Source organism: Chiloscyllium punctatum, chromosome 52 (genome assembly GCF_047496795.1).
Source record: "Chiloscyllium punctatum isolate Juve2018m chromosome 52, sChiPun1.3, whole genome shotgun sequence".
Classification (NCBI taxonomy): Eukaryota; Metazoa; Chordata; class Chondrichthyes; order Orectolobiformes; family Hemiscylliidae; genus Chiloscyllium; species Chiloscyllium punctatum.
The window spans coordinates 35,798,879-35,824,614 of record NC_092790.1 but is presented as its reverse complement, the minus strand read 5'-3'; the positions used below and the strand labels follow the sequence as shown (position 1 = coordinate 35,824,614).

Below are 25,736 nucleotides of genomic sequence, written 5' to 3'. Positions count from 1 at the left end.
AGTTTTAGTTATACTCTGTCCCATCGTGTTCCTTTCTGATTGCCTTCAGACACATTCTCATGTTGCTCCCATACTTCACCTTTTCTCTCTGGATTTGGAAAGCTCCTTTCACCTGAACCCTGTCCCTACATCCTCTCTGTCAGTTTAAAGCCCTGTCCCTAAACCTACTGACATGATTGGCCAGGACACTGGTCCCAGCATGGTTCCAGTGGGACCATCCTATTGGATTTTTTCATAAATCAGGTATGGGATGTGGGTGTCTCTGGCAGACCAGCCTTTATTGCCCAGCCCTATCTGCCCATGAGCTGAGTAGCTTGCTCGGCCATTTTGGTGGGCAATTGAGAGGCAAACACTTTGCTGTGGGGATGTCGTGCAGACCACGTGAGGATGATCAGGTCTCGTTGTCGAAAGGGCAAGTGGGCAGCTCGGTGGCTCAGTGATTAGCACTCCTGCCTCACAACAGCAGGGTCCCAGGTTCGATTCCAGCAATGGGCGACTGTGTGGAGTTTGCACATTCTCCCTGTGTCTGCGTGAATTGCCCCCGGATGCTCGGGTTTCCTCTCACAGTCCAAGGACGTGCAGGTCAGGCGAATTGGCCATGCTACATTGCCCACAGTGTTAGGTGTATTAGGTCGAGGGAGATGGGTCTGAGTGGGTTACTCTTTGGAGGGATGGTGTGGACTAGTTGGGTCGAAAGGCCTGTTTCCACACTGTAGGGAATCGAATCTCAGGGATTGTGATTTTTGTACATCAGCAATGGTTTCATATTTGTTTATCGATTGTTCATTGCTATTTTTAAAATTATTGATTTTTAAATTCCACCATATCTTATGATGGGATTCAAACCTGCCTCCACTGAACATTAGCTGAGGTTTTGGATAAATGCCCTAACAATAATGTTACTAGGCCATCACTTCACCTGCTCACTGGTTGCTCATCCCTGAGCACCGACACATGAAGCTAAACCCATTCTTCCAACATGATTGTGTGATCCTGAAGTCTTCCAGCACTCTGCTGATATCACTCAGTCTCTCTCCATGTGGTATCCCTCACTGTCTGGGTCTAATTGCTGCCTCTGTCAGTGCCTCCCGCTCTTGCAGCTACTCTACATCCTGAGCTAACAGAATTCTCCACTCCAGAGAGACGCAACAGCACAGGCCAAGGATGGAGTTTGGGATTTTCCAGATATCTGTGGGGCTCATTTCCATTCTCCTTGTGTAACCCTCACTGCATCAGTCTAATTTCCCATTCTGTCTACCGCTATGTCTCCTGTAGGTAGTCAGGAAGTTGCTGACTCAATAGACTTCCCAACTGCTGTGTGTCTCATCCATCACCTCATTGTCTCTCTGGCTGACCAACCATCTTCAAAGGGAAGGGAGATCTGGAGCCTTCAATAACTCCTGCCGTGAGGTAAGATCACTCCCAGTGCACAGAGCAGAGAGCAATGAGAGGGCTCCAAACATCGCTAACAAGACATGATATAGATACAGTGCTGGATGGGGAGCACAGTATAGACACACCCCATGCTCAATCACCACGTCTACTTTAACTTATGTTGCACTGAGACAGCATCCGGAGTTCATAGTTATCAATCCAGTCCTGTGCTGTCTGAGTGAGCATCAGTACAACTGAGGGGAGAGTAGGCCTCCGACAAGAGGTTGGGAATGCTGCCTGGGATCTTTCTGTTCTGTGTTCTCCCTCCAACACTGTACTAAGACTCACTACTCTGCAACACTGTATCTGTGGCATGGTTTGTGCACAAGTGTCTTCAGTCATTTTTAACTCCTACAATAGTTCCTGTCCCTGGATCCTCCTCTCTTCCCGATAGTCCCTCCACATATTTGAAATGTACTGCATTCCAGACTACCATACCCATCACTGTAACTTGCTTCAGTGTCTACAACATGCCTTATTTTGGTACACTAATCCTCTTTAGCTGGATACAGAGTAATACAGCACGGAAACAGAACCTGTGGTCCAACTCCTCAATGCTGCCCATGTTACCTAAACTGAATGAGTCTCATTTGCCTGCCTTTGGCCCTTATCTCTTCAAACCTTCTCCTCTCCATGTACCTGCCCAAATGTCTTTTCCATGCTGTACAATTGTTCTTGTTTCTCCCATGTGCCTGAGGCAGTCTGTTCCGTCTCTGCACCATCCTCTGTGGATAATGTTCCCCCTCAGCTCCCTCTTTAAATCCTTGCACTCTCACCTCCCGTTTATACTCTCTAGTTTTGGACTCACCTACCCTTGGTTATTCAACATTCTTAGGGTCACCCCGTGGCCTCCTCTGCCCAAGGGAAATATTTAGGACAATGTTACAAATATCTCCAATGTATGTAACAAAGTGCTGGCCAATGTCGGCAAATGTGTCAAATGTCGCTTTCCCCACCCTGTCCACCTGTGATGCCATTTCCGAGGAACAATGTAACTTGCACTCCCTGGTCTCTCTCTCTCTCTGTTCAAAAACCCTGGCCAGAGCCCTTCCATTAACTGTGTTCGTCCTCCCTGGTTTGTCTTAACAAAATCCTGAATTAAACTCCATCTTTCCTTCCTTGGTCCACTGGCCCAGTTGGTCAGTATCCCCTTTGATAACCGTATTTACTGCCCACTACACCATTCATTTGATCATCAACAAACTTTCACACAATCACTCCTATATTTTCAACCAAATCGTTTATGTAGATGATGCACATCAGTGGACCCAGCCCTGATCCTTTCTTCAATAATGGAATCAAACCATATTCTTGTCATAGAGTCATACAACATGGAAACTGACCCTTCAGTTGATACCCACCATAATCTAAAACTAAACTCTTCCCAGCTGCCTGTTGCTGGCCCGTATCACTCCAACACTTCCCTATTCACCTGTTTATTCAAATATCTTTTAAATGTTGTCATTGTACCCACATCAACCCCTTTCTCAGGATGTTCATTCCACACTCAAACCACCCTCTGTGTAGCAAATTGCCCCATATCTTTTTTTGAACATCGCTCTCCTCTAACCTTAAAAATGTGCCCCCTCCTCTTGAGACTCCCCCATCCTGAGGAAAAGGCAACTACCATTAAATTGATCTATATACCTCATTTTATTTCATAAACCTTTATAGCATCATGTCTCAACCTCCAGGCTCCAGTGAAAAAAGACACAGCCTATCCAGCCATTTTTCCGAACTCAAGCCTTCCATACCCAGCAATCTCCTGGTAAATCTCTTCTGAACCCCCTGCAGCTTATTATTATCCTCCCTGTTAACTGGGCGACCAGAACTGGACAGAGTATTGCAGAACAGGCCTCGGAAATGTCTGTACAATCTCAACATGACGTCCCAAATCCTCCACTCAATGGACTGAGCAATAGTCAGGCATGCCAAGCACTGTTTTATCCATCCTGTGATGCAAACTTCAAGGATTATGTACTTGAACCCAAAGGTCCCTCTGCTCTAAAACATGAACCGAGGCCCTAACATTAATTGTATAAGCTCTACCCTTGTTTGTTTTACAAAATGCATTCCTTCGTATTTATTCAGATTGAATTCCATCTCTAGTTTTTCAGCCCATTCACTCCCTTCATCAAGATCCCTTTGTAATCTCAGAAAACCTCCTTCACTGTCCATGATGCCACCCTCCAGCCTGCCAGCCCATCACACGTGGCTGTCAGTAGTACACATACCTTTGCTAGGGGGCTCCACAATTTCTTCCCCAGCATCCCACAGTGTCCTGTGATACACTTAATCAGGTTCTGGAAATTGCCATAGCTTTGTGTTTTAAAACCTCCAGCACCACCTCTTCTATAACATGCACTCTTTTCAAGTCATAGAGATCTACAGCATAGAAACAGACCCCTTTGGTCCCCAACTCGTCCAGGCTTACCAGAAGATCTAAATAAATCCATTCCCTTTTCCAGCATTTGGCCCACATACGTCTACACCCTTACTATTCAGATGCCCATCCAGATACCTTTTAAATGTTGTAATTGTATCAGTCTCCATTATTTTCTCTCTCAGTTCATTCCATACACCCATCACCATGTGTGTGAAGAAGCTGTCCCTTCAGTCCCTCTGTAAACCATTCACCTCTAACCTTAAACCTATGCCCTCTATTTTTGGACTCCCCAACTTCTGGGAAAAGGCCTTGAATGCTTACCCTATCCATACCGCTCATGTTCATATCAGGACCTCTGTAAGATCATCCCTCAGTCTCCGATTCTCCAGTGACAGTAACCCCAGCTTATTCAGCAACAACCCGGGCAATATCTTGTTAATCTTTTCTGAGCCCTTTCAAGTTTCACAACATCCTTCCTGTAGCAGAGAGACTGGAATTGCAGAGAACTCCATTTGTGGTCTAATGTTTTACTCTTGTCCCCGAGTTCCCCAGTCTTTGTCCACAGTAATTTCTGAAGTGAAAAAATTGTTTAGGATCTTAGCAAATATCCTGCAGTTCCACACATCGATTGCCACATTGATCTTTAATGGACACTATTTTGTCCTGAGTTACTTATACACTCTTAATATACTGATACAATCACTTTTGGATTCCCCTTTCCTTCTCTGCTGAGGCTATTTCATTTAGCCTTTCTCCATTCCTGTTTTCTACTCAAAGTGTATTCCTAAAGTCCCTGTATATCCTCAGGGATTCCCTTGATCCAGCTGGCTATACCTGACATGTCCCCCCTTTTCCTTGACCAGACCCTCAATAGACAGCCAGTGTTTCCGAATGCTGTCAGCATTGACCTGCACACAAACAGGAAAATGCTGGCGCTGATCACTTAATTTATCTCACTTTCAAAATATTCTCACTTGCCAAACTTCACTTTCCCTGTAAATAATTCCGTTCCCAAATCACATTTTGTAAGTTCCTGGCGAAATCGATCAAGTTTGGTCAGGCTCCATTTTATAACTTGCACTTGTGGACCAGGCCTGTCCTTATCCAAAGCTATTTTCAAACTACAAGAACTGTGGTCACTTTGGCAAAATGCTTTCCCACTCACATCTCAGTCCCTTTCCCTACCTTAATTCCCAAGTGGAGGTCAGGTTTTGCCCCTTTCTCTTTTCAGTCCATTTACATATTGATTGGGAGTTTTCTGGAACACAATTACCAAATTCCTCCCTTGCAAACACTGAACACTGGCAGTCCCAGTCTCGGTTTGGAAAGTTGCAAAACCCCAACCATAACAGCCCTATTATTATGCTTGTTATTTAAGATGTCCCGACATATTTGTTCCTCAGTCTGCCACAGATTTTCGGGGTCAGCAGTCCGATCTTATCAAAGTGATGACCCATTCTTATTTCTCTGTTCCCCGAACACAGTTTCACTGGGTGATCCCACAGGAATATCCTCCCTAAGTACTGCTGTGATGAATCATGCAATCAGAACCCACTACCACACGTCCTCTCTTGCCTCCCCTCCCTGTAGCATCTCTACCTTGAAACAATGAACTGCCAGTCCTGCCCCTCCCTCAGCTGTGTTTCTGTAATAACTATAATATCCCAGTCCCATGTTCCAATCCATGCCCTGAGTTCATCTTCCTTAGCTGTCTGGCCCCTTGCATTGAAATAAATGCAGTTTACTCATCATTTTTCCCCCATTCCCTGCTATGTTCTTGCCTGCCTTGTCTGCTGAAATTGCTGTCTTTAACTCGTATACCAGCCTCAATCTTCTTTCTGGCCTTACGTTTATTTAAGGTCCAACACCCTGCCAGACCAGGTTATATCCTCTCAAGCATCTCTCGCAATTCACCCCACCAGGATATGGGTCCCTCTCCCACTCCCAGTTGAGGTGCCTTTCCCACCCTGTCTCCCTGTGCTGACACCTTCAGGGATCTATGGACTTGTCCACCAAGGTCCCTGTATTCCTCAGTTCTCCGCAAGGACCTACCGTTTATTATGTCTGTACTTCTCTTATCGTACCTCCCACAGAGTATTACCTCACTTCAATCAGAACTAAACTCTGCTTAGATTATCATCCGATCGACATCGGACAGCAGACAGAGACCATCCTCCTCACTGTGAACAACACCCTCCCCTTTCATGTCATCTGCAAACCGACTAATGATACCTTTTGCTTTCACATCCGAGTTATTAATGTTCAATGGTTCCTGTACAGTTCCCTGTGGTACACCCGGTGGTGAAAATATTCGATCCACCAATTTTGCATCCAATTTGCCAACTTGCCTTAGAACCCAGTCCTTTTGGACCAGCCTTCCGTGTTGGATCTTGTTTAAGGACTTATTCAAGTCCATGTAAACCACATCATCTGCACTGCCTCATCAATATACTTAAGCACCATTTCAAAAAAACTGAACTGAATTCCTCAGACAGTATCTTCCTCTGCCAAATGCGTGATGACTAAACCGAGTTGATCATTCAGTCACGATGACCCTCCATATCTCTGTTTGTTCTTCCAGTCGATACAAACCTCTTTATCTCTGTAATCTGCTCAGCTCCCTAAAACAGTCCCTGTCTGTGTAATCCAGCCCAGTCCTACAAACATCCTTATCCCTGTAAACTTCTCTATCCCTCCCAATATTCCCAACTCCATGAACCTGTCAGCCCTACAGTGCTCCACATTTCTGTAACCTCCTGTGGGTCTATGGTCCTCCCTCCTTGTGAAACCACCTCCAGTCCCCACATCCCTCCCAATCTGGGTCATCTGCTCCAGATCAGACCATTGCTGTCTCTGTAAACACCTGCACTCCTGACAACTCTTCCCATTTGTGTAACCTCCTTCAGACCCCATACTCTCAAGCTTCCTGCATCGCAACCAAAACCACATGTTTATGTAATATCCACTAGTGCTTAAACCTCCCCGACTCAGTAACCACTTGCAGTCCGAACAAAGCACCTAAACTGTGAAACCTCTCATTTCCCTACAATCCTCCCTCCGTCCTCAAATGCCTTCATCACCATGAAACCTCACAGTTACTGAAGCCTCCTTTTGGCATTGAAACCCTCCTAATGTCTGCAAAATCCTCCTGTCCTGATATCCCTCCCTGAGTCTGTAACCCCCACCACCCTCCAGTGCCCTTCTGGGGAACAAGGCAGAGTAGAGAAGATTTGTAGCGTCTGGACCATATTACAGTGGTAGAATTCTGGAAATTACAGATTTGGTCTAATGTATGTGGTGTGCAGATTATTGGCGAGGACTCTAAAGAAAGGATTTATGACTACTTGGAAAGCCATAGTTAAATTAGAGACAGCATGGGTTTGTGAGGGGCAGGTCATGCCTCACAAACCTTATTGAATTCTTTGAGGATATGACAGAATATTTTGATAGCTCATTCAGAAAAGAAGGAAAATTGGGATACAGGGAAATTTGTCTGTCTGAATACAGGATTGGATGGCCCAGAGAAGACAGAGGGTAGCAGCTGATGGACAATATTGAGCCTGGAGCTCAGTGACCAGTGGGGTTCTGTAACAATCAGCTCTGGGACTCTGCTCTCTGTGATTTTTATAAATGAGTTGGATGTGGATGTTGGAGAGTGGGTTAGTAAGTTTGCCAATAACATGAAGGTTGGTGGAGTGGTGGGGAATGTGGAGGGCTGTTGTCGGTTGCAATGGGACATTGACAGGACACAGAGCTGGGCTGGAAGTGACAGATGGAGTCCAATCCGGAAAAGTGTGAAGTGATTCATTCTGGAAGGTTGAACCTGAATATAGAATACAGGGTGAAAAGCAGAATACTTGGCATTGTGGAGGAACAGAGAGATCATGGCGTCCATGTCCATAGGTCCCTCAAAGTTGCCACGTACATTGATAGGGTTGATTAAAAAGGCATATGTTGTGTGGGCTTTTCTTAGCAAGGGGATCGATTTCAAGAGTCGTGAGGTTTTCCTGCATCTTTCTAGCGACCTGGTGAGACCACACTTGGAATATTGTGTTCAGTTCTCATCCCATCTTTACAGGAAGGATGTGCAAGTTTTAGAGAGCGTACACAGGAGATTTACTGGGATGCTGCCTGGAATGGAGGACAGTTCTTATGAAGAAAATTTGAGGGAGCTAAGGCTTTTCTCATTGGAGTGAAGAAGGGGGTGGGGTGACTTGGTAGAGGTGAACAAGATGATGAGAGGCACAGAGAGAGTGAATAGTCAGAGACTTTTTCTCCTATGGCATAAATGGCTGTTACATGGCGGCATAATTTTAAGGTCATTGGAGGATGGATAAAAGGATAGAGATGGCAGGTGGTCGGATGGACTACCAATGGTGGTAGTAAAATTAGACACATTCGGGACATCTAATAGACTCTTGGACAGATACATGGATAGAGTAATATGAAGGGTATGTAGGCTAGTTTGATTTTACAGTCGGATAAAATGTTAGCAGAGCAGCATGGCCGAAGGGTCTTGGGCTGAACTGTTCTGTGTTGTGTGTTCTGTCTGGTATACTGGGTAATAAGCTCAGATCAGTGTAAAAGGATATGGCATTCAGGAGGAGCTAGTGAACTGGATACAAAAATTTGCTTGATGGTTGTAGACAGAGGGTGATGGGAGACATGTTGTTTTTCTGACAGGAGGCATGTGACCAGCGGTGGAGTGGCTCCCCTGTTGTTTGTCATTTGGATAAATGGTTTGGATGGAAATATTGGTTTCCTGGTAAGTAATTATTTTGGGTGACACTGAAATTGGTGGGAAAGTGGACAGTGGAGAAGGTTATCTATGATACAACAGGATGAACAGTACTGCTGGGATAGTGGGCTGAAGAATAGCAGATGGAATTCAATTAGATAAAGGTGAGGTGTTCTATTTTGGTGAAACAAACCAGGGTGGGACCTGTATAGTTAATGTTCGGGCCCTGGGTAGTGTTGTCTGTCAGTGACCCAGGGATGCAGGTAGACAGTTCTTTGAATGTGGTGTCCCAGGTAGACAGGCTGGTGAAGCAGGCGTTTGGGACGGTTACCTTCATTGGGGAGAGCATTAAGAGTAAGAGTTGGGATTTCATGTTGTATCTGTATAAGACATTGGTGGGACCATCATTAAAACATTGTTGATCAGTCGGAAGAACTCCTCTTGTTCACTTACGTCCTTTAGAGAAGACCATCTGACATTCTAACCTGGTCTGGCCTGCACGTGACACCAGACCCACAGCAATATGGCTGACTCTGAGCTACCCTCTGGGTAATTAGCAGTTGGGTCAAAGAATGTTAGTCCAGTTAGTGACAACCACATCCCAGGAATGAATAAATAAAAATCCATATGTCCCTCCCTACCTCTGCAAACCCCTCCAGCTACAGCAATCTGTCCTGGCTTTGTAACACCGTTCAGGCCCTGACCACTCCCTGTAACACTCTCACCACCTCCAGCACCTTCACCTCTCCCTGTTCCTATCGTGTCAATAAACCCTGACCATGGTTCCCCTTCCCACTGCCCTCCTCCTGCTAGTATACCCTTTGCAATCTATTTAAAATTTACTCCTAAAACACTCTCTCACTTCAGGATTTTACGTACTTTTTGGTGATCCTCTCAGCCTCATAATCTAGTATGATCCCTTTTGTCCTGTGTGCGGGACCAGTGGGGATTTCTTGCTGAGGTTTATACTGTTTCAATGGAATGTCCTTCTGTTGAGTGTTTTACACTGTTCCTTCAAATGTTTTCTGCTGTCGATTTACAGACACATGTCTCAGTCTGTTTAGCCTGTTTACCTTGGTCAATTCTCCTCTCACACACATGTAATTGGCTTTTTTGTTTCTAGTTGTAACTTGTCCTCTGTGAATCCCTTTAAAACTTTATATTTCTTTAAACTGCACTTTATCACAATTTCCTGAAGGATCTCTGCAGGTGACATGACTCATTCACTAAGTTTCATTACACGGTCGCTCTGCGATGGTTATGTCCCTGAACAGTTGCACAATTCGTTTTTCAAAGAAACACTGAAAGAAAATATAACCGAAGTCCTATTCCAATATCAATGTTGACCGTGTGTTGTCCCAGATTATACGAATATTGAAGTTTTCCAAAATTATCACAATGCCTTTTTTAAAAAATTCCAACGAGTCCCTGTGTAATGCAATGATGACCAATGGTATACTGTTCAGTGGCTAAAACTGTTCTGCTGCTTGTGTCCTTGGCAAGTAGTAATTTACATTCAGACTGACTCTACTTCATGATCTGCAGCCAAATGCTTTCTCTGTAATGCCTTTGGTATCCATTATTTTTAGTGTTACCCAATTTTTCCTGAGTTTCCGCAAGATTGGGAATCATTGAAAATTTTTGTTCACCCTATATCCATGTCTCCCTGGTGTCTAAATCTTTTATCTCTGTGTCACAAATCCATCTACCTTATTACAGTGACGTTGTCCATTTAAAAAAAAACTTACTCTTTCCCACAATTTTCTGTCACAAATCTATTCGCTGATGTACAATTTTAGTTAAACTCTGTCCCATCCTGTTCCTTTCTGATTGCCTTCAGCCACATTCCCATGCTGTTCCATTGTTTCGCCTTTTCTCTTAGGATTTGGAAAGCTCCTTTCACCTGAACCATGTCCCAGCATCCTCTCTGTCAGTTTAAAGCCCTGTCCATAAACCTACTGACATGATTGGCCAGGACACTGCTCCCACCACGGTTCCAGTGGGACCATCCAAATGGGTTATTTATTAAATCAGGTATGGGATGTGGGTGTCTCTGGCTGACCAGCCTTTCTTGCCCAGTCCTAGCTGCCCTTGAACTGAGTAACTTGCTTGGCCTTTGAAGAGGGTAATTGGGAGGCAAATACTTTGCTGTGGCCAAGTCGTGCAGAAAACGTGATGGTAGACAGATGTCCTTTTCTGAATGACATAGCAGCCTGGGATACATTTCCCTGGGCACTGGGGATTTCTCCACCTTTATGCCTGTGAAAACATTTAATACCTCCTCCTTATTGATCTTAACATATTCTGGAACCTCAGCATCCCAACTGAAATCCCCGGCGACAGTGTCTTTCACTTGTGTGAACACAGATGGGAAGTATTCATTGAAGACCTCACCTGCTTCCTCTGGCTCCATGCACAGATTGTCCCTTTGCTTTCTCACAGGCCTCCCTCTTTCGTTGGGAATCCTCTTACTCTCACGATGCTGATAAAATACTTGTGGCTTTTCCGCAATCGTATCTGCCAAATATATTTCATGACCATTGCTTGTCCCTCATTTTCCACAATCTGCTTGCACTCTTTATACTTGTGAAGGGCTTCACCTGATTTTATTGCACTGTATTTCCTTTATCAAACTCACGACATCACTTGATTAGTATTCCCTGGACTTGCTGCCTTTACTATTCACTCTTCAAGGAGCACACTGCCCCTGCGTTCTCAATGCATCACTTTAAAATACTCCACTTTCCTAACATGGACCCAACTGCAGGGAGTTCCTCCCAGTCTATGTTTGCCAGATCCTCTGTAATGATCGTGATACTGATAGGAGGCACAGTTGTGAGGGGGACAGACAGGAGACTGTGTGACTCCAGAAGAGACTCCAGAATGGTGTGCTGCCTCCCAGGTACCAGGGTCAAGGATGTCTCTGAGTCGTTATTGAACATTATGAAAGGGGAGGGTGAACATCCAGAGGTCATTGTGAACATTGGTCCACATGACAGAGGTAGACAGATGGATGGGGTCCTGTGAAATGAGTACAGGGAGTCAGGTGGGAAGTTAAAAAAGCAGGATATTGACCTTAATGATCTCCAGATTACTCCCAGTGCCAAGTGCCAGTGAGGATAGAAATAGAAAGGTAGGATGGATGGATGTGTGGCTGAGGAGCTGGTATAGTGGGCAGGGTTTTCAGTTCTTGGGTCATTGGGATCTCTTCTGGGGTAGAGGGGACCGGTACAAAGGGGATAGTTTGCACTTGAAGCAAAGGGGCACAAGTATCCCAGGGAGGAGATTAGCTAGTGTTACCCAGGTGGATTTAAACTAGTTTGGCAGGGAGTTGAGACTCTGAGTGAGAGAGGGACCATCGAAAAGTCAGGGGAAATACATCAGCCATCAAGAGCAAGTTACCTATTCAGGATATCCAGGGGCACAGTCGAGGGACGGAAAGATATCTGGTTTAAAGGGCATTTATTTCAACACACGAGGCCTGACTGGTAAGGCAGACGAGCTCAGAGCATGGATTAGCTCTGGGGACTGGGATATTGTAGCCATATCCGAAACATGGCTGAGAGAAGGGCAGGACTGGCAGCTCAGTGTTCCAGGATACAGAAACTACAGGCGGGACAGAAGGAGAAGTAAGTGAGGAGGGGGAGTTGTCCTTTTGATTCGGAAGGAAATAACAACTGTTCATCAAGACAATTCTGATAAGCAGTCATCAAATGAGGCCATAAATTGAATAGTTAGAAACAAAGAGGGGATGGTCAGTCTGCTGGGATCGTGTTCTAGACCCTCAAATAGCCAGCGGGTCCGAGAGGAGCAAATGTGTCGTGAGTTTGCAGGTACCTATACAAATAATAGAGTAGTATTGGATGGAGATTTTAACTGCCCCTGGATTGACTGGGTCACCCAGAGTGTAAAAGGCCCGCACTGGGTGGAATTTGTAAATGTGTTCAAGAAAGTTTCCTCAATCAAGACGTAGAGGGCTCTATGGTACTCAGGCGGGTGCAACACTGGACCCCTCCTCAGAAAACCAGGTCAGGCAAGTGACTGAAGTACCAGTCGGAGAGCACATTGCGTCCAGTCACCACAACTGTCTTTGTTTTAACATAGTTGTGGGAAAAGATCAGGCAGGTTGACAGATTTAGGTCTTAAACTGGAACTGGGCCAATATTGGGGCCATTCAGCAGGATCGAGCAGGGGTTGATTGGGTGAAGGTAAAACTCACACAACACTAGGGTATATTCCAGATGGTTTACAGAGGAACCTCGATTATCTGAACGAGATGGGCGGGCACTATTTCGTTTGGTTAATTGATTATTCAGTTAATCGATTCAATACCTTTCCTCTGGGGCTCGGAGTTTTCAGTCCAGTCTGCTCCCTGTTCAGGTGACTAGGCAGCAGCAAGCCATGAGTGAGCCCCCACACCCTGACAGACCCCCAAAACACACCCCGCTCACCTCCAAACCCATCCAACACCGCCCCCACCCGACTCTCAACGTCACCGACCCAACAGCAAATCCTGCCCCCAAAACCATCTGATCCCACCATCCACCCGCCACCTGCTCCCACCTCCCAGACACATCCTACATCACCCTCAGCCCGTCCCCAAATCCGTTCAACACCGCCCCCCCGCCCATCACATCCATCGTCCAATCCATGTCCATGCCCATGCCCCCGTAAGTGTTACCTAGGTAAGTGGAGAGTGAAGAAGGTGTTTGGTATGCTTTCCTTTATTGGTTAGAGCATTGATTATAGGAGTTTGGAGGTCATGTTGCAGCTGTACAGCACACTGGTTAGGGCACTTTTGCGATATTGCATGCAGTTCTGGTCTTTTTCCTATTAGAAGGATGTTGTGAAACTTGAAAGTGTTTAGAAAAGTTTTACAAGGATGTTGCCAGGGTTGGAGGATTTGAGATATCGGGAGAGGCAGAAACGACTGAGACTGTTTTCTCTGGAGCGTCAGAGGCTAAGGGGTCACATTCCTGAGGTTTATAAAATCATGAAGGGCATGGATAGGATAAACAGACAAGGTCTTTTCCCTGGGGAAGTGGTGACCAGAAATGGAGGGCGTAGGTTTAGGGTGAGAGATGAAAGATTTAAAAGGGACCTAAGCGGCAACCTTTTCACGCAGAGTGTGGTTATGTAGGGAATGTACTGCCAGAGGAAGTGATGGAGTCTGGTACAATTCCAGCATTCAAAAGGCATCTGAATTGGTATATGAACAAAAAGGGTTTATTGGGATATGGGCCAAGTGCTGGCAGATGGGACGAGATTAGGAAAGGATATCTGGTCGGCGTGGCCGAGTTGGACCGAAGGGTCCGTTTATGTGCTGTACGTCTCTAGGTCTCTCTGGCTCTAAATGTTTTCCACTGTTCATTTACAGCCTGATATTTCAGTCTGTTTCCCCTGTTTACCTTGGTCAGTTCTCTCTCAATATCATATAATGGACTTTGTTACTGATGCTCGGGTGTGATTTATGGTCACTTTAAAATGTCATAATCTCTTTGAATTCCGGTATAATTTCTTGGAGGATCTCGGTGTGATATTACTCATTCACTCAGCTTCATCACCCAATGGTCGATCTGAGATAGTTACATCCCTAGCTATTTGCACAATATGTTATTCAAAGAAACACTGACAAAAACATTCAAGGAGGATCTCGGATAATATCACTCTTGCCAATGTGTCTGTCCCTGATTATACAAAGATTGAAGTCTCCAAAAATTATCACACCACCTTTGATACAATTTCTAATGAATTCCTGTTTAATGCAGGGATGAGCAATGAAATACTGCAAGGCAGCATCTCCGAGACACCCGCATCAATTAACCAAACCGCCCCGTGGCCCAACCTTTCAACTCCCCCTCCCACTCTGCCGAGGACATGGAGGTCCTGGGCCTCCTTCACCGCCGCTCCCTCACCACCAGACGCCTGGAAGAAGAACGCCTCATCTTCCGCCTCGGAACACTCTAACCCCAGGACATCAATGTGGACTTCAACAGCTTCCTCATTTTCCGTTTCCCCACCTCATCCTAGTTTCGAACTTCCAGCTCAGCACTGTCCCCTTGACTTGTCCGGACTTGTCCGACCTGCCTAGCTCCTTTTCCACCTATCCACTCCACCCTCTCCTCCCTGACCTTCATCCCCTCCCCCACTCACCCATTGTGCTCTATGCTACTCTCTCCCCACCCCTACCCTCCTCTAGCTTATCTCTCCACGCGTCAGGCTCACTGCCTTTATTCCTGATGAAGGGCTTTTGCCCGAAACGTCGATTTCTCTGCTCATTGGATGCTGCCTGAATTGCTGTGCTCTTCCAGCACCACTAATCCAGAATTTGGTTTCCAGCATCTGCAGTCATTTTTTTTACCAGCATAAAAACTGTTCTCCTGCTTGTGTTGTTGACACATAGCACCCAGAATTTGCATTCAGGGTGATTCAGCTGCATAATCTGAAGCTAAATGCTTTCTCTGTAATGCCTTTGTTATCCATTAGTGTCAGGGTTCCCATCTTGCTTTTCCATTCTCCAGAGATCCTGTAAGGTGGTTTACTGTTGAATACTTATGTTCCACCTTTTATTCACCCTGTAATCACGTCTGTCTGGTGACTAAGTCTCATTTATCTCTGTGTCCCAAGTCTATTACATTATTGTAGATACTTTGTCCATTCCAAATCAAAACAACATTATAATTTCCTCTTCCCCACAATGTCCTGTCACAAACCAATTCATTGATGTACAGTTTTAGTTAAACTCTGTCCCTTCCTGTTCCTTTCTGCTTGTCTTCAGCCACATTCCCATGCTGTTCTGAGGCTTCACCTTTTCTCTCTGGATTTGGAAAGCTCCTTTCACCTGAACTCTGTCCCTGCATCCTCTCTGTCAGTTTAAAGCCCTGTCCATAAACCTACCGTCATGATTGGCCAGGACACTGCTCCCAGCAGTGTTGATTTTAAATCACTCATGGGATGTTGCTGTCTCTGGCTGGTCAGCATCGCATGCCCACCCTGACCAGCCTTAGAGCTGAGTGACTTGCCAGATCATGACAGTGGGCATTTGAGCGTCAATCCCATTGCCCTGGGTCTGGATTCATGTGTAGGCCAGACTGACAGCCGAAAACAGATTTGCTTACTGAAAGGGTATTATTAAGCGGTTAGATGTGTATCCCTGACTCTGTCATTAAATTCTGGATGAACGGTCTAGTGAGAGTACTACGAGGCCATTGCCTGGTCCACTGATAGCTCCCTCATCCCTGAGTACTGATCCCAGTTCACCTTCTTCCTCACCGTGATTTGATCCTGATACCTTCCTGCTCTCTGGTGATATCACACAGTCTCTCTCCATGTGGTGTCTGTCACTGTGAGGGTCTAATTGATGCCGGTGACTGCACCTTTTGCAACTATTCCAAATCCTGAGCCAACAGAATTCTCCACTCCAGGGAGATGAGGCAACACAGACCAGGGATGGAGACTGGGATTTTCCAGATCTCAGTGGGACTTGGTGCCATTCTCCATGTGTAACCCTCACTGCATCAGTTTAATTTCCCATTCTGTCTGTTTCTCTATCTCCTGTAGATACTCAGGATGCTCTTGACTCAATAGAATTCCCAATTCCTGTCTCGTCCATCACCACACTGAAGACAGTTGGTCAGCCCGAGAGATGGAGAGTGAGATCTGGAGCCTGCAGTAAATCCTGCAGTGAGGTAAGATCACTCACAGTGAACAGAGCAGAGTGTATTTAAGGGATTGAACTTTGGTCCGGAAGACGTGACACAGATACAGTGTTGAAGGGTAAACACAGAGCATGATGGTCCCAGGCTCAAACCCCACCTCTTGTTAATTTTCATCTCTGCTGTACTGAGCCTTCCTATGTCAATACAGTAAGTTGAACGTTATCAATTCAGGCCTATGCTGTCTTAGTGAGGATCAGTACAACAGAGGGGAAAGCAGGCCTCCCTCAAGGAGATGGTATTGAAACCTGGGATCTCTCTGTTCTATATTCTCCCTCTCACACTCTCTCTTCTCATGTGATAGAGTCAGACAGCAAGGAAACATGCCTTTCGGTCTAACTTGTATGTGCCAATGTCTTGAATGCTTGTAATTCCCAGAAATTTTCCTATTTCTGTAACCTCCACCCCTCCCAAATTCCCGCTGTATATTTGAAATCTCCTCCAATGCTGACAACTCTCCCTGTATGTAAATTGCTCCAATGTCAATAACATGCCCAATCTCAATGATCTCATCCTGCGCTCAGTGCAATAATTCCCATTTCTGTAGTTTTTCACAATACTTCCAGTAACGCCGTCTCTGTAAAATCCTCCAGCCTGGAGCAAAATACCCACCTGTGTACTTTCCTCAAGCCCCAAGAAAACATGATATCACTGTAACCTTCTGCATGTCCGATCACACTCCTGTCTCCTGGCCTATAGCACCACATGACCACAGTAACCTTCTCCCAACCCTACCGACCTCCTTACCGATATGAACACCTCCAGACCCTATTCAAGCCACAGCAGCACTCCACATCTCTGTTTGCTCGTCCACTCCCTACAGTCCTCCCAGCACCTCAAACACTCTCTCTCTTTGTGTAATTCTGCAATTTAGGCAGCACGGTGGCGCAGTGGTGAGCGATGGTGCCTCACACTGCCAGGGACCCAGGTTTGATTCCAGCGTTAGGTGACTGTCTGTCAATGTAGAGTTTTCACCTTCTCCCTGTGTCTGCGTGGGTTTCCTCCGCGTGCTCCAGTTTCCTCCCACAGTCCAAAGATGTGCAGGTCAGGTGAATCGGCCATGCTAAATTGTCCATCGTGTTAGGTGCATTGTCGGAGAGAAGTGGGTCTGGGTGAATTACTCTTTGGTGAGTTGGTGTGGACTTGTTGGGCCGAAGTACCTGTTCTCATGCTGTATGGAATCTAATCTAAACTCTCCCTCTGCGTTCCATATTACTGCCCCTAAATATATCCATCTATCCATAATCAGCCCCAACCCCTTCAAACCTCCGAGTCTCTGTGAACTCCCACACTCCAACATCCCTCCTTAACTGTGTAACCTTTTCCATTCCTGAAACACTCTGAAAATGTGAACATCCTACAAACCTCACTATCTGCGTAATCCTCCCAGGACACTGTAAAACTACCGATCTGTGAAACCAGCTCCAATGCTTGTGACTCTCCCGATCAGTTTCTATAAGACTTACTATCAATGTAACCTTCTCCCATCGCTATCACCCGCCCTGTCAATGTAAACTCCTTCGATCCCCCCCATCAATCTAATCATCTCCATAACCTTCTCCAGCTCTTACACCCCTATCTGTGTAAACGTTACACTCCCCTACAACCATCCCGAAAGCAAAAACCTCCTCCAGTGTCTGTAATCCTCCCTATCTGTGTTTGTGTCTCCAGGATCTATTGCTGTTCCTGTCTCTGTAAGCTCTGACAGATTGTACAGCTTGCCAGTCCATATTCTTTCCAGAATCTCAGCATCTGACATCAACAAAAGTCTTCATTAACTACAGCCTTCCATATAGAACATAGAACATAGAACATAGAACAATACAGCGCAGTACAGGCCCTTCGGCCCTCGATGTTGCGCCGATCAAAGCCCACCTAACCTACACTAACCCACTATCCTCCATATACCTATCCAATGCCCGCTTAAATACCCATAAAGAGGGAGAGTCCACTACTGCTACTGGCAGGGCATTCCATGATCTTACGACTCGCTGAGTGAAGAACCTACCCCTAACATCAGTCCTATATCTACCCCCCCTTAATTTAAAGCTATGCCCCCTTGTAATAGCTGACTCCATACGCGGAAAAAGGTTCTCACTGTCAACCCTATCTAACCCCCTAATCATCTTGTACACCTCTATCAAATCACCCCTAAACCTTCTTTTCTCCAAAGAAAACAACCCCAAGTGCCTCAGCCTTTCCTCATAGGATCTTCCTACCATACCAGGCAACATCCTGGTAAACCTCCTCTGCACCCGTTCCAGTGCCTCCACATCCTTCCTATAGTATGGCGACCAAAACTGCACACAATATTCCAGAAGCGGCCGCACCAGAGTCTTATACAACTGCAGCATGACCTCAGGACTCCGGAACTCAATTCCTCTACCAATAAAAGCCAGTACGCCATATGCCTTCTTCACTGCACTATTTACCTGGGTGGCAACTTTCAGAGATCTGTGTACATGGACACCAAGATCCCTCTGCTCTTCCACACTACCAAGTAGTCTACCATTAGCCCAGTAATCCATCTTTTTATTACTCTTACCAAAGTGAATCACTTCACACTTAGCTACATTGAACTCCATTTGCCACCTTTCTGCCCAGCTCTGCAGCTTCTCTATATCCCGCTGTAACCTGCCATATCCTTCCTCACTGTCTACAACTCCTCCGACTTTCGTATCATCCGCAAACTTGCTCACCCAACCTTCTAACCCTTCCTCCAGGTCATTTATAAAAATGACAAACAGCAATGGTCCCAAAACAGATCCCTGCGGAACACCACTAGTGACGGCACTCCAAGATGAATCTTTGCCATCAACTACTACCCTCTGTCTTCTTCCAGAGAGCCAATTCCTAATCCAAACCTCCAACTCACCCTCAATGCCATATCTCTGTATTTTCTGCAGTAGCCTACCATGGGGGACCTTATCAAACGCCTTACTAAAATCCATATATACTACATCTACCGCTTTCCCCTCATCTACCTCCTTCGTCACCTTCTCAAAGAATTCAATAAGGTTTGTGAGGCACGACCTGCCCTTCACAAAACCATGCTGACTATCCTTGATCACATCATTCTTATCCAGATGTGCATAAATCCTATCCCTTATAATTCTCTCTAAGACTTTGCCCACAACAGAAGTGAGACTCACTGGCCTATAGTTACTAGGATTATCCCTACTCCCCTTCTTGAACAAGGGAACCACGTTTGCTAGCCTCCAGTCCTCTGGCACTACTCCTGTAGACAAAGAGGACACAAAAATCAAGGCCAATGGCTCTGCAATCTCCTCCCTTGCTTCCCAGAGAATCCTAGGATAAATGCAATCAGGCCCAGGGGACTTATCTATTTTCACCCTTGCCAGAATTTCCAACACCTCTTCTCTACATATCTCAAAGCCATCCATTCTACTTATTCGTGCCTCAGTATTCATATCGACAACAATGTCCTGTTCCTGAGTGAATACTGACGAAAAGTATTCATTCAGCGCCTCCCCAATCTCTTCAGCCTCCACACGCAACTTCCCATTACTATCCTTGATTGGACCTATTCCTTCCCTAGTCATTCTTTTATTCCTAACATACCTATAGAAAGCCTTAGGGTTTTCCCTAATCCTACCAACTAAGGACCTTTCATGTCCCCTCCTTGCTGCTCTTAGCTCTCTCTTCAGGTCCTTCCGGGCTACCTTATAACTCTCAATCGCCCCTATTGAACCTTCACGCCTCATCTTTACAAAGGCCGCCCTCTTCCATTTAACAAGGGATTCCAACTCCTTATTAAACCACGGCTCCTTCACACGACCCTTTCCTCCCTGCCTGATAGGTACGTACTTATCAAGGACACTCAATAGTTGCTCCTTGAACAAGTTCCACATATCAATTACGCTCTTGCCTTGGAATCTACTTTTCCAATCCACACATCCTAAGTCATGCCTCAACGCATCATAATTTCCCTGCCCCCAGCTATAACTCTTGCCCTGTAGTACACACTTATCCCTCCCCATCACGAGACTAAAAATCACCGAATTGTGGTCACTGTCCCCAAAGTGCTCACCTACCTCTAGTTCTAATACCTGGCCTGGTTCGTTACCCAGAACCAAATCCAGTATGGCCTCACCTCTTGTTGGCTTATCTACATATTGTGTCAGGAAACTCTCCTGCACACATTGCACAAATACTGACCCATCTAACGAACTTGAGCTATAGCTTTCCCAATCAATATCAGGAAAGTTAAAGTCTCCCATAACAATCACCCTATTACTGTCACTCTTCTCCTGAATCATCTTCGCAATCCTTTCTTCAACGATTCTAGGACTATTAGGAGGCCTGTAAAAGACTCCTAACAGGGTGACCTCACCTCTCCTATTCCTAACCTCAACCCAAACTACCTCAGATGGCAAATCTTCATCCATCTTCCTTTCCACCGCTGTAATACTATCTTTGACAAGCAAAGCCACACCCCCCCCTCTTTTACCCCCACCTCTGACCCTACTAAAACATTTAAACCCTGGAACCTGCAACAGCCAATCCTGTCCCTGATCTAGCCATGTCTCCGTAATAGCCACAACATCGAAGTCCCAGGTACCAACCCACGCTGCGAGTTCACCTACCTTATTTCGTATACTTCTGGCATTAAAGTATACACACTTCAAGCCACTCTTCTGTTTACAGGCACGATCCTTTAAGATTGATACCATATTCCTACCCTCCCTACACTCCAGGTCCTGCACCCTAAAGTTACAGTCTGTGTTCCCATGCCCCTGCAGAGTTAGTTTAAACCCCCCCCAAGAGCACTAGCAAACCTCCCCCCAAGGATACTGGTGCCCCTCAGGTTCAGGTGCAGACCATCCTGTCTATAGAGGTCACACCTTCCCCAGAAAGAACCCCAGTTATCCAAATACCGAAATCCCTCCCTCCTGCACCATCCCTGTAGCCACGCATTTAACTCTTCTCTCTCCCTATTCCTCGACTCTCTATCACGTGGCACGGGTAACAAACCAGAGACAACAACTCTGTTCGTTCTAACTCTGAGCTTCCAACCTAGCTCCCTAAAAGCCTGTCTAACATCCTCAGCACTCCTACCTATGTCATTGGTGCCAATATGGACCACGACTTCAGGCTGCTCCCCCTCCCCCTTAAGGACCCGGAAAACACGATCAGAGACATCACGTACCCTTGCACCTGGGAGGCAACATACCAAACGTGAGTCCCTCTCGTTCCCACAAAACCGCCTATCTGTGCCCCGAACTATCGAGTCCCCAATTATTATTGCTCTGCTCTTCTCCACCCTTCCCTTCTGAGTAGCGGGGACAGGCTCCGTGCCAGAGGCCTGAGCCCCGTTACTTACCCCTGGTAAGTCGTCCCCCCCACAAGTATCCAAAACGGTATACTTGTTCTTGAGGGGAACGACCACAGGGGGTCCCTGCACTGGCTGCTTCCTCCCAGTCCCCCTCACTGTCACCCATCTATCTGCCATCTCTGTTCTTTCCTCAATCCTATACAACTCTCTTATTCTCTGTAAGTAGCACAATTCCATAAAATACCCCATGCCTGCGTAAACTGACCCAATCCAACAGTGAGAAGCCTCCCTGTCCTTTCGATCACCTGTAGTCCCTTCAGATCTCCCTGTATCTTCTCTGACTCCATTGAATACAGCCTATCCCATGTTATAACTCCTCTAACTCATATATTACTCCCCATCACTGTGATATTCTTCAGTTACTGCAATTCTCATTCTTTATCTCCAGAGCTTCCAATCCCCCTGATCAATGTAAGGTTTTGATCCTCTGCAGCATGTTTATCAGCTGGAGCAGCCTCCAACTAATCAACGCATCCTGTTGCTGTAACCTCCTCAAATTCTACAGCTCACTGTCTTTGTAATATCTTCCAGTATCTGCAACCCTCTCGATTTTTGTAACCCACTCCAGAACAGCACTCTACATCTCTGTGTAACTGATGGGAATGCTGTAAACCTGCCTTCACAGTCCTCAGTAACTCTCTGAACTCCTGCAGCTCGACTACCCTCAGTATCTCTGGCTCCTCCAATCCCTACACTTCTCCCTGGCTGTGTGAACTGATCCAGCCCCTTCAAACCTCCCTATCTCACTCACTCCTGAAGCTCCAACCTTTGTCCATGTCACTGTAATTCGAGCACCAACAATCCTCCCAGTCTCTATAAACTCCTGCAGCTCCAACTACAACCCCTACCTGTGTACTCTCCAGTCCCTCCAATCCTCCCTTTCTCTATCAACTCCTGTAGCTCCAATACTACCCCATCTGTCTACTCTCCAGTGCCTTTAACACTCCCTTTCTCGAAAAACTTCTGTAGCTCCAACTACTACTGTGTGCAATCTCAAATCCCTATATTCCTCCCAATCTCTGTAAATCCTTCAGAACTGATAATCCTTGACATCTTTCAGCCAGCCAACCATCTGATCTCTAACCACGAACACTGATCTCAAACCACCGAACTCTGTAACATCCTCCAGTCTCTACAGCCCAGCTTTTCTCTATTGGCTTCTCTGGTAACTGTATTCCCCTTCATCTCCGGTTACAGATCCTTGCTCAGTGAAACAATGTCTCAGTACCAAATCTGTAAGAACACAAGAATCTTTGGTGTATCAATATATTTGTCTCATTTTCTAAATTTTAACGACTGCAAGTTCAACCTTCTTCACCTCTTCTTCTCAATATTCCTCCATTTTGAAGATCAGCCTGGTGAACCTTCTCTGGGCTGCCTCCAATGCAAGGATATTTTCCCTCCAGATAGGGGACCAAACCTGTTCACCGTATTCTCAGTGTGGACCGACTGGAGTCCTCTATATTTATTACAAGCCTTCCCTATTTTTATTCTCCATTCCCTTTGAAATCAATTCCATTTACATTCTCTATGTCCTTCTGTCCCTGTATGCTACCTTTCTGAGATTTATACACCAGGATTCCCAGGTTAGGCCATAGCGTAGCTTTCTGCAGTTGATCTGAAACCAAGAGCTGACAGCAATAATCACGAAAGTACTGGAATGTATGTTAAACGATATGCCAGAAATACTAACTGCACACTTAGAAACTTATGGAATAAGCGCAGTCCGTAAGACCATCATGTAAAGGGGTACAATTAGACCATTCAATCCATCAGGTCTATTCCACTATTCGATTGTGTATGAATTGTTTCTTAACCCCACTCTCTCACTCCCTGTAACCCTTGATCTCCTTATTCATCTAGAACCTGCTTATCTCTGAGTAAGATACACTGAATCACTTCGCATCCACAGTCCCATGAGGCAGTGAGTTCCACAGATCCATCACCCTCTGGCTGAATAAATTCCTCCACATCTCTGTTCTAAAGGCTCCTCCCTTCACTCTGAAGCTGTGCCCTTGGCCCCGAGTCTCTCCTGCTCGTGGAAACATCTTGCCCACGTCCACTCCATCCAGGCCCCTCAGTATTCTGTAAGTTTGAATGAGATTCTGCCGCCGCCTCTGAAACTTCATCAAGTGCAGACCCAGAGACTTTACCTGCTCCTCCTATGACACGAATGTCATCCCTGAAATCTTTCTTGGAAACCCATTTCTCGTACCCCTTCACATCTTTTGTTTAGACTCTTAATGAATAAAGTGTTGAGTGTAGTCCCAACACTGACCCCTGCGGAGCTCCCCCATCACCAGTTCCCATGGTGAAAAAGACTCCTTTCTTCACACTCTCTGCCTTGTGCCAATCAGACAAATCCTCTATCCATGTTCAACATGTTGTTGTGAAACGGAAATGTCATTTCACACCCACTGCTGGATTTATTTTTCTGTCTGGCTGTAAACAGCAGAGTTTCCCCATTACCTTCCCATCTGTAATTCCCTGGAGAAGGTGGTGGGGAGCTGCCTTCCTGACCCATTGCAGTCCTTTGGGTGTAGGGACAGACACAGTGCTGGGAGGATGGAGCATGGCTTGGAGGGCACCTTGGAAATGCTGGTATTCCCGTGCACCTGGAGCTCCTGTCCTTCCAGGGTATAGTGGTTCCGGGTTTGTAAAGTGCCGTTGAAAGGGCCTTCCTGAGTGACCTCAGTGCTACTTGTAGATCTTTTATTCGTCCATTCATTCATGCACATGTGCTTTGTTGGCTTGGCCAGCATTTATTATTGATTTGGAGTTGTCCCTGAGAAGGTGGTGGTGAGCTGCCTTCCTGAACCACTGCACCAGCCGATAGAACTGTTGTTATCCGTGTAGCCTCCAGCAGGCGCTACAACACTCCTCATGTCTCTAACTACACACAGACAATGCAGCTCTCCCTTTTATATCTGGCATCCTCCCCGATTTATAACTCTTATAGTTCCTCACACTATCTCACCTCTTCCATTCCCATCTGTGCCTGAGATCTCTAAAATTTCTTTATTCTTGTTTAAATTTCTGATCACCTAAAATCTCTCCCTTTTAAAATTTGTAACCCCTTCAGCTTCTGTAACTCTCCATATAACTGTAATCAATGACAGCACAGGTTCCCTTCCTTAAATCTCGATAATTACAATGGTTGCGTGTGGTAAATCGGAACTTTTCATCCTCCTTATCTATCTCGGGACTTCCAGCCCCCACAATCCCACTATTTGGAATGCTCCCATTTTCTTCAAATCCTCATGTCCTGAGGGTCCTTGAACACCACCAGTGCTCCAAAAGTTTATACTCCCCCCAGTTACTGCAAGTCTTCTAACTCTGTAATATCCAACAGTCTCCAGTACCATACAACACTTGCTGGCTCTCAATTTGTATTTGTTGAAGTCTACACATCTCTGTAAGCAGCACAGAAAAAGTACTTTTGACTCTGCATAGCTCCGTCATGAACAAACTACTATCTCTATTTCCTTCGCCTTCTTCAGTGTCTGCAACTCTCACTGTATCTTCCAATAACCTGCTTTCGACACTGCAGGTCTGCCATGCTCCACAGATAACCTGTTCCAGCCCATATAGCTCACTCAATCACTGTAACACCCTCTGCTCTGTCTAATCCTCCTCTTCCCCACTGTCTTCCAGGCACATCAGCGATTCTGTAAGGCAGCAGTGCGGAATGGGATGTTATAAATCTTAGCTGAGGCTTGAGGCCTACCATTACCTGGGAGTCACAAAGGGAGAGAACCTGAGAGAGTGCAGCACAGAGCGGGAGAACATTAATCAGTAGCGAGGATCGAGGCCGACTAGGACTCGGAGTTGGAGAAGCAGCAGAGCAGGAGGCTCGAAATCAGCACCGAGTCACAGAGGGAGTGACCATGTGAGGGAGCAACGTGGAGCAGGAGCGTGAGGCTCACTCACACTTGGGAGTTACAGAGGCAGCAAAGTGGGAGGATATAAATCATCATTGAGGATCATGGCCTAATTGTGCCTGGGAGTCACAGAGACAGTGACCCTGTGAGGGAGCAGAGTGGAGTGGGAGCTGGAGGGTTACACGTCCCTGGGAGTCACAGAGACGGTGACCCTGTGAGGGAGCAG

At 46.0% G+C, this 25,736-nt stretch overlaps 1 long non-coding RNA gene across 1 annotated transcript; it reads left to right on the top strand.

The window, feature by feature from the left end:
• Positions 1 to 1,274: 1,274 nt before the first annotated feature.
• LOC140470859 (uncharacterized) lies at positions 1,275 to 25,532 on the top strand. Its single transcript, XR_011956762.1, has 3 exons — positions 1,275 to 1,410; positions 16,119 to 16,246; positions 25,284 to 25,532. It is a non-coding gene; the product is annotated as an uncharacterized lncRNA (long non-coding RNA).
• The last annotated feature ends 204 nt before the right edge of the window (positions 25,533 to 25,736 follow it).